Raw genomic sequence first — 8,433 nt, 5'->3', positions numbered from 1 at the left:
CTCCTCCTTGCCCTTTGGTCACATCACTAATCAGTTATATATACCCCCTGAACTCCAGACTATTTATATCATTTTTTTTCACTACCACTACGACGATCCGTAGCGGCCCTTCTAGATCGTTTCTCCAGCACCCTGCCGGAAGGGAAATACAATGCCATCCAATATCATCATTGAGCTACTCCCCGATGAGGTGTGCATAGTCCAACCATTGGATTATGTGTTTGTTGTAGTAGCGATGTAGCAATATATTTCTGTCGGATTCAGTGTTTAGATCATATGAGCACCTTACATAATTATGAACGGGACGTCTCAAACATAACAATAAATTTTGCATCTTTCATGACACTTCCTTAACAATTCATGCATACTATATTTGTACTAACCTGCCAACTGGGACAGTTGCATATTTTAGTGTCCTTAATACAGGACCTTGCGAAGCCAAAAAAAAGTACAGGAGAATTCAGAAGTGCATAACTTCAAGGGAGAAGGACACCTGCCAGGGAAGTGTCGGGGGGAGAGGCGTCAGAGACGCATTGCTCGGACTAGGTTCATAAGTGAACACAGGGGATGCAAGAGAAGAAGAGAAAACCCGCGACAAGGTAAAGGTGAGGGAAAAAACAAGGCAGAGTGTAGGACATATACGAAGGGAGGACTCATGAAAAATAGCAACGTACCAACGGTAACTCCCATTTAAATAGTTTGTGAAGGATGTTGCTGATTTGCGTGGATTAGTGCAACAGTGTTTTTGATTAAAATACGAAGGATTTTACTAAATTTCTTGAAAGAATGAAATCTGCCTGAAATAATTCAAAACAATTGAGTAAAAATAGTACATGTATGAAACTTTACCTTTGATCAATGCATTTAGGGGACGCCCTTGTACGATTTGACTGCATACATGGCATGCACGGTATCTGCGACGAGGATCAAGGTGGCGGTGACGAGGGCAAGGAACGTCCAGGGGTTCCTCAAGTACTTGGTCATGAGGTAGGCCCACGATTCATAAACGAACTACTATGCGGCCGACACACGGTGGCCGATTTTGCGACGATGTCTGATCCAGCGGCTGTGTGACACTTGCTCCTACTCATGCATGGTTGGATCCATAGCATCGTCCAAATATCGGCCGGACAGTGTCGTGCGTATAGCAGCTCTCATTCATAAAAGGAAGAGGCGCACACAGCTTCTGAACATGGTGGTCCTCCTCCTGCAGTAGTACTCCACGTGCTGACGCAGGTGCCACATATTATGCTCCCAATTGTAAGCCATGTCCTTGGTGAGGCCGTTGAAGAGCCTCACTACGATGTCCTCGTCCGCAAGGGCGTGGTCGCTGCCGGTGCCGACGTGCATCACTTCGAACGCCATCATGTTGCAGAACCTGTAGACGTTGAGTCGTCCAGCTGGACCCTAGGCATCCGGAGTCTCTGGTCGCTGTTGAGGTCCTTGTTGTCGAGGCAGCTCATCTCGCTGGGCCCGAACCAGAACCCTGCCATAGTCAGCTTCCACGCCGATCGGGGCACAATGCTATCCGCCATCAAAGGCATATGCCGTCTCCGCGCTTGTCTGACTGTCAAAATGCATATGGGAGGACATGAGCAGGCTCGTCCGGTAGATGTCGAGCGGGTGGAGTCCCAGGTCGACCCCTTCCGGGGAATCTTTTCAGCACATGAACTTGAGCACCATGGAATTTATGGAAGCGTATATATCCATCATCATTATCGAGGAGGCACACACATGGGACACGCCCGTGAGCCAAGTTGTCTCCATGGAAAAGCTGAATATATGATGCTATTCCTATACGTACCCGCTCTCCATGGCGACGATTTTCTCGAGCATCAGTGGCAGCTTGGTTCTCGACCATGAGCATGTCACGCTGGGCGAACGGCTTGATGTGGGAATGGAGTCCTTCTTCTCTAGGGTCACGGCCGTCCTCATCACCTCCAGCAGGAAGCAGCCGTGGTCACTGCGTGATCATCATCTCGAGGAACTTTCCTCTGTTCTCCTCAGCTACCTCCTCCACGGAGGCAACAAGCTCGGCAAGGTTGGTCTTGCAGCTGCCCCCGCGGAGGAGGTGACAGACGGCCCTCAGCTTGTGCTCCTCCATGTGTCTCAGGTCCTCATCGCCGTGGTGGAAGAACAGGCCCAGAGACGCTGTCTTGGGCTTGTATACGCTGCCGTCGACCACCTTGAAGCGCAGCGGGACACGGAAGATGCAGTGCTTCGGCCATCTCTCCACCTTCGTCGGCAGCTCCGCGTCGTGGAGCTTCTTCTCCATGTCCACCAACGTGCAGGTCCTCCCGCTCTATCAGCTGCATGCACTGGCTAGCTATCAACTGACTAACACACATACTGAGTGATCTAGTAGTGCATGTGCACACATCTCCTGGCTTGCCGATTTGCTCGCGTGCACTCGCCTCTGGGCCATGTTGGGCCATGTTGCCAACTCTATGCAAACACTAGTACTTAGCTCACTACTAATGCAAGTCTACGGCAAACGATCCCATGCAGTACAAAATAAACATGATATAGACCTATACAACAAGATTAACTCTAACATAGCGTGCTTTTGCACAAAGCATTGGCCGCTCTACTAGTATCACTTTAGGCTTTACCAAAAGGAGCCCACCTAACAAACGCTACGTACCATCATGCTTAACTTCAGTTTTGGTGGTAGCAGAGTTGCTACTCCACTTTTATTTACAATTAACAATGCAAAAGCTAGTTAATACACGTTTATAACACATACGTCATCTATGAAAGACGGAAATCTTCATAACGATTTTACCATCCATCAAACAATGACATATGCCGGTAATCGCTCGATCCATAAGGGCGCGCTGGAAACCACATGTGAGTTAGGTGGAGACAGTGGCTTTGAGGTCAATGATGCCGCTCATCATATGCAGATATTCAAAAAGCACTCGGCAGAGGAACTGGGTCTACTTGTGGGTAATATGTGCCCAGTGATATGGGATTCCACTAGTACATAATGTTCTTTCTCAAGTGGTCACTAAATCATCATTCGATGCGGTTCGGGCGATCGTCGCCGCCAAAGGTTGTGAAAACTCGTGCCTTCCAGAGCTGGTTTTCATACCACCTCAGATTGGCAACTACCCGAGGTTGTTTATGTATAAAAACTGCCTTGGAAACATAAGATCCACGAGAGAGCCAAGCAAAAGGGAAACCGTAAATCTTTGCCTATTTTCCTTCCTTTTGCTTAGACCATATGGTGGGTATGAAATACAGTTTTTTTTTGGCCAGGAGATTAGTTCTTGGTGGTAGGACTGTTATGATGAGTAGTCAACTACTCTTTTTTTTTGAAATGGAGGCATATGCCCCCGGCCTCTGCATCATGAAGATGCATGCAGCCATATTATTAAAAATCTGGGAAGTATCGTCGAAGAGGTCTTACAACTCGCAAACGGAGCCGAATAAAGTGAAGAAAAAGGAAATTACATGCTGACAAAGGCAACCGATACGGTAATAAGAAGGATAAGCTCCCTAGACTCCTATCCTATTATGCGAGTGTCATCCGAACCGGTTGAATATAGCCCGAGCCACCATCTCCCATTGGTTGCACCCAGTAACCAAAGGCTCCCTAGAGTCCATAGGAGTGAGTAAGGACCACGTACGGATCCAAACTGTAGCCCTGAAGATGACCTGCAAGAAAGTTAAAGTGTGTTGTCTGTTAAAATCATATCATTCCTGCAGTTCCATACAGCCCATAATAGTGCACATATTCCAATCCGAATACGGGCCGCAGTAGTCTGCTCAACCCCAGCTAACCACGTCCCAAACAATGACGCAATATCAGCTGGAGGGTTAATGTTGAAGGCTATATGAATCGTTTTCCAAAGTAACTTGGCAAGTGGGCAATCAAGAAATAAGTGTTGTATTGTTTCATCATGATCACAAAAACAACTTCGTGAACTTTCTACCCATCGCCTTCTAATTAAGTTGTCTTTTGTGAGTATCACTTGTTTGTGGACAAACCACATAAAAAAATTAATACGCAAAGGACCCTTGATCTTCCAAATGTGCAACGACCTTGAGAGTGGGCCAGAATTAATCAAATCCGTATAGAAAGATTTCACCGTAAAAATCCCATTTTTAGTTAAAATCCATTGAGACGCATCCGGTTGATCGAAGAGTTGAACGTCTATCAGTCTCCGAACCAAATGCATCCAGGCGGTCCATCTCTCACCAACTAACACCCGTCTGAACTGGATGTTCAAGGGAATGGTTTGAAGTACTGTGCCTACGTAATCCTCCTTACGTTGCACGATATTATATAGGATGGGGTATTGAATGGCCAGGGGCGTCTCTCCTAACCATGTATCCTCCCAAAATCTTGTTGACATCCCATTGCCCACCAAGAATTTGACTCTACGAAAGAACAAGTCCTTCGTTCTCATAAGTCCCTTCCAGAATGGAGAATCAGTCGGTCGCATGGTAACCTGAGCTAGTGTCTTCGAGTGTAAATACTTATTGCGCAGGATTTGTGACCACATACCCTCCGGCTCATTCTCTAGCCTGTATAACCACTTACTCATAAGACACTTATTCTTAATTTCGAAGTTCTCAATACAGAGACCTCCTTGGTCTTTAGGTCGGCAAAGGATGTCCCATCTCGCGAGGCGGTATTTCCTCTTGGCCTCATCAGACTGCCAGAAGAAACGAGATCTAAAGAAATCAAGTCGCTTCCGAACCCCTTTCAGAATTTCGAAGAACGAAGGTAAGAGAATCGGCATACTAGTCAGTACTGAGTTAATCAAAACTAGCCGACCTCCATACGACATAAGCTTGCCCTTCCAGCAGCTAAGTTTTTTTTCAATTCGTTCTTCAATGCACTTCCATTCTTTATTGAATAATTTACGATGATGGATCGGAATAACCAAGTAACTGAAGGGTAAAGCACCTAATTCACATCCGAACAATTGTCTGTAAGTTTGTTCCTCGTCTTTGGCCTTTCCAAAGCAGAACAACTCGCTCTTATGAAAGTTTATTTTAAGCCAGACAATTGTTCGAAGAGGCATAAGATAACTTTCATATTATGAGCCTTTGCCAAGTCATGTTCCATGAATAAGATAGTGTCATCGGCATATTGTAGAATGGAGACTTCTCCATCGACTAGATGAGGAACTAAACCCTCTACATGGCCATGCTGCTTGGCCCTGCCAATAATGACGACCAACATATCTGCCACAATATTGAACAGAAGAGGAGACATGGAATCCCCATATCTCAACCCCTTATGCGTCTGAAAATAGTGTCTGATATCATCGTTCACCTTGATTCCGACACTGCCCTTCTGGACTTGGGTATCCACTTGGTTCCTCCAAGCTTCACTAAAACCCTTCATGCGCATTGCCTACTGAAGAAAAGGCCACTTTACTTTATCATACGCCTTCTCAAAATCCACTTTAAAGATAACCCCATCCAGTTTCTTCGAGTGGATCTCATGAAGCGTTTCATGCAGCACGACCACCCCTTCCAGTATGTGTCACCCCGGCATGAATGATGTCTGGCTTGGTTGGATCACGGAATGGGCAATTTGTGTCAATCTATTGGTTCCAACCTTTATGAAAATTTTGAAGCTCACATTCAACAGACATATGGGTCGGAATTGTTCGATCCGAACTGCCTCATCTTTCTTAGGTAACATCGTTATCATACCAAAGTTAAGATGAAACAACTCCAAATGACTGTTGAAAAAATCGTGAACCATGGGCATAAGTGAAGGAAATATGCCCTAGAGGCAATAATAAAGTTATTATTTATTTCCTTATATCATGATAAATGTTTATTATTCATGCTAGAATTGTATTAATCGGAAACATAATACATGTGTGAATACATAGACAAACAGAGTGTCACTAGTATGCCTCTACTTGACTAGCTCGTTAATCAAAGATGTTTATGTTTCCTAACCATGAACAAAGAGTTGTTATTTGATTAACGAGGTCACATCATTAGTTGAATGATCTGATTGACATGACCCATTTCATTAGCTTAGCACCCGATCGTTTAGTATGTTGCTATTGCTTTTCTTCATGACTTATACATGTTCCTATAACTATGAGATTATGCAACTCCTGTTTATCGGAGGAACACTTTGGGTACTACCAAACGTCACAACGTAACTGGGTGATTATAAAGGAGTACTACAGGTGTCTCCAAAGGTACATGTTGGGTTGGCGTATTTCGAGATTAGGTTTTGTCACTCCGATTGTCGGAGAGGTATCTCTGGGCCCTCTCGGTAATGCACATCACATAAGCCTTGCAAGCATTACAACTAATATGTTAGTTGTGAGATGATGTATTATGGAACGAGTAAAGAGACTTGCCGGTAACGAGATTGAACTAGGTATTGGATACCGACGATCGAATCTCGGGCAAGTAACATACCGATGACAAAGGGAACAACGTATGTTGTTATGCGGTCTGACCGATAAAGATCTTCATAGAATATGTAGGAGCCAATATGGACATCCAGGTCCCGCTATTGGTTATTGACCGGAGACGTGTCTCGGTCATGTCTACATTGTTCTCGAACCCGTAGGGTCCGCACGCTTAAGGTTACGATGACAGTTATATTATGAGTTTATGCATTTTGATGTACCGAAGGTTGTTCGGAGTCCCGGATGTGATCACGGACATGACGAGGAGTCTCGAAATGGTCTAGATGTAAAGATTGATATATTGGAAGCCTATGTTTGGATATCGGAAGTGTTCCGGGTGAAATCGGGATTTTACCGGAGTACCGGGAAGGTTACCGGAACCCCCCGGGAGCTAAATGGGCCATGATGGGCCTTAGTGGAAAAGAGAAGAGGCAGCCCTACATGGGCTGTGCGCCTCCCCTTCCCCTAGTCCTATTAGGACTAGGAGAGGTGGCCGGCCCCCTCTCTCTCTTTCCCCCCTCCGCGAATCCTATTCCAACTAGGATTGGGGGGGGGGGGAATCCTACTCCCAGAGGGAGTAGGACTCTCCTGGCGCACCCCTTGTGGCTGGCCAGCCTCCCCCCTTTGGTCCTTTATATACTGAGGTAGAGGCACCCTAGAACAAACAAGTTGATCCACGTGATCTATTCCTTCGCCGTGTACGGTGCCCCCAGCCACCATATTCCTCGATAATACTGTAGCGGAGTTTAGGCGAAGCCCTGCTGCTGTAGTACATCAAGATCGTCACCACGCCGTCGTGCTGACGGAACTCTTCCCCGGCACTTTGCTGGATCGGAGTCCGGGGATCGTCATCGAGCTGAACGTGTGCTCGAACTCGGAGATGCCGTAGTTTCGGTGCTTGATCGGTTGGATTGTGAAGACGTACGACTACTTCCTCTACGTCGTGTCAACGCTTCCGCAGTCGGTCTGCGTGGGTACATAGACAACACTCTTCCCTCTCGTTGCTATGCATCACATGATCTTGCGTGTGCGTAGGAAATTTTTTGAAATTACTACGAAACCCAACAATAAGATCATCTTTAATAATATGCCAACATTTCTTATAGAATTGAGCTGGAAACTCATCTAGTCCCGGTGCTTTATTCAGCTTCATTTGTGATATTGCCTCAAGAACCTCTTTTTCAGTAAACGGTGCAGAGAGAATATCATTGTCCGCTGTCTGCAATTGAGGAATATCCTCAATGACAGATTCATCGAGCGTCACCGTGCTTGTATTCGGGGGTCCAAAGAGTTGCTTATAATAATTTGAAATATATGCTTTCAGATTTTCGTGTCCCACTATGGTCCCCTCGTCCTATTCAAGCTGTATGATCTTCTTCTTCCTATGTTTGCCATTTGCAACCATATAGAAAAATTGTGTATTGTCGTCCCATTGGACAACCTTAAGCATTTTAGCTTGCAATGTCCACTTGAGCTCCTCCTCTCTCAAGAGAGCTCGTAGACCGTGCTCAGCCTCGGACTTGGTTCTTTGTTCATTAATAGAAAGAAGAGCGTCTTCGGCCTTTAACTCTAATTCCTCAATTAATTGAATAAGACATTCTTTTTCCTGTTTGTAAATCCCACTCTCATTTCTGGCTCACCCTCTCAAAAACTGTCTGAGATGTCTAATTTTATTTTTCCATCTCTCAACATGCGTCCTCCCACTAACAGGCTTGGCCCACTCACGTGCAATAAGCTCCAAAAATCCTTCTTTCTTGAACTAGCTTTGTTCAAAAGAGAAGGTATCTTTATTTGACACATGGGTAGCCTCACCCGAGTCTAATAATAGTGGTGTGTGGTCCGATATCGCTCTCTGCATCGCATGGACTGGCACCAACGGATATTTTTGTTCCCACTCAACACTGGCAAGTACCCTATCTAGCTTTTCATAAGTTGGAATGGGTAGCGAGTTGGCCCATGTAAATTGTCTACCGGTGAGTTCTATTTATCTCAAATTGAGGCTCTCGATAATCATGTTAAACATCATAGAACA

At 45.5% G+C, this 8,433-nt stretch overlaps 1 pseudogene; it reads right to left on the bottom strand.

Annotated features, from left to right (window-relative positions):
- Nucleotides 1–1,158: 1,158 nt before the first annotated feature.
- LOC119358510 lies at nucleotides 1,159–2,425 on the bottom strand (annotated as a pseudogene).
- Nucleotides 2,426–8,433: the final 6,008 nt, after the last annotated feature.

The sequence above is a fragment of the Triticum dicoccoides genome, chromosome 2A (assembly GCF_002162155.2).
Source record: "Triticum dicoccoides isolate Atlit2015 ecotype Zavitan chromosome 2A, WEW_v2.0, whole genome shotgun sequence".
In the NCBI taxonomy this organism is placed as follows: domain Eukaryota; kingdom Viridiplantae; phylum Streptophyta; class Magnoliopsida; order Poales; family Poaceae; genus Triticum; species Triticum dicoccoides.
The sequence above is the reverse complement of the archived record's forward strand: the minus strand, read 5'-3'. Positions and strand labels throughout refer to the sequence as shown.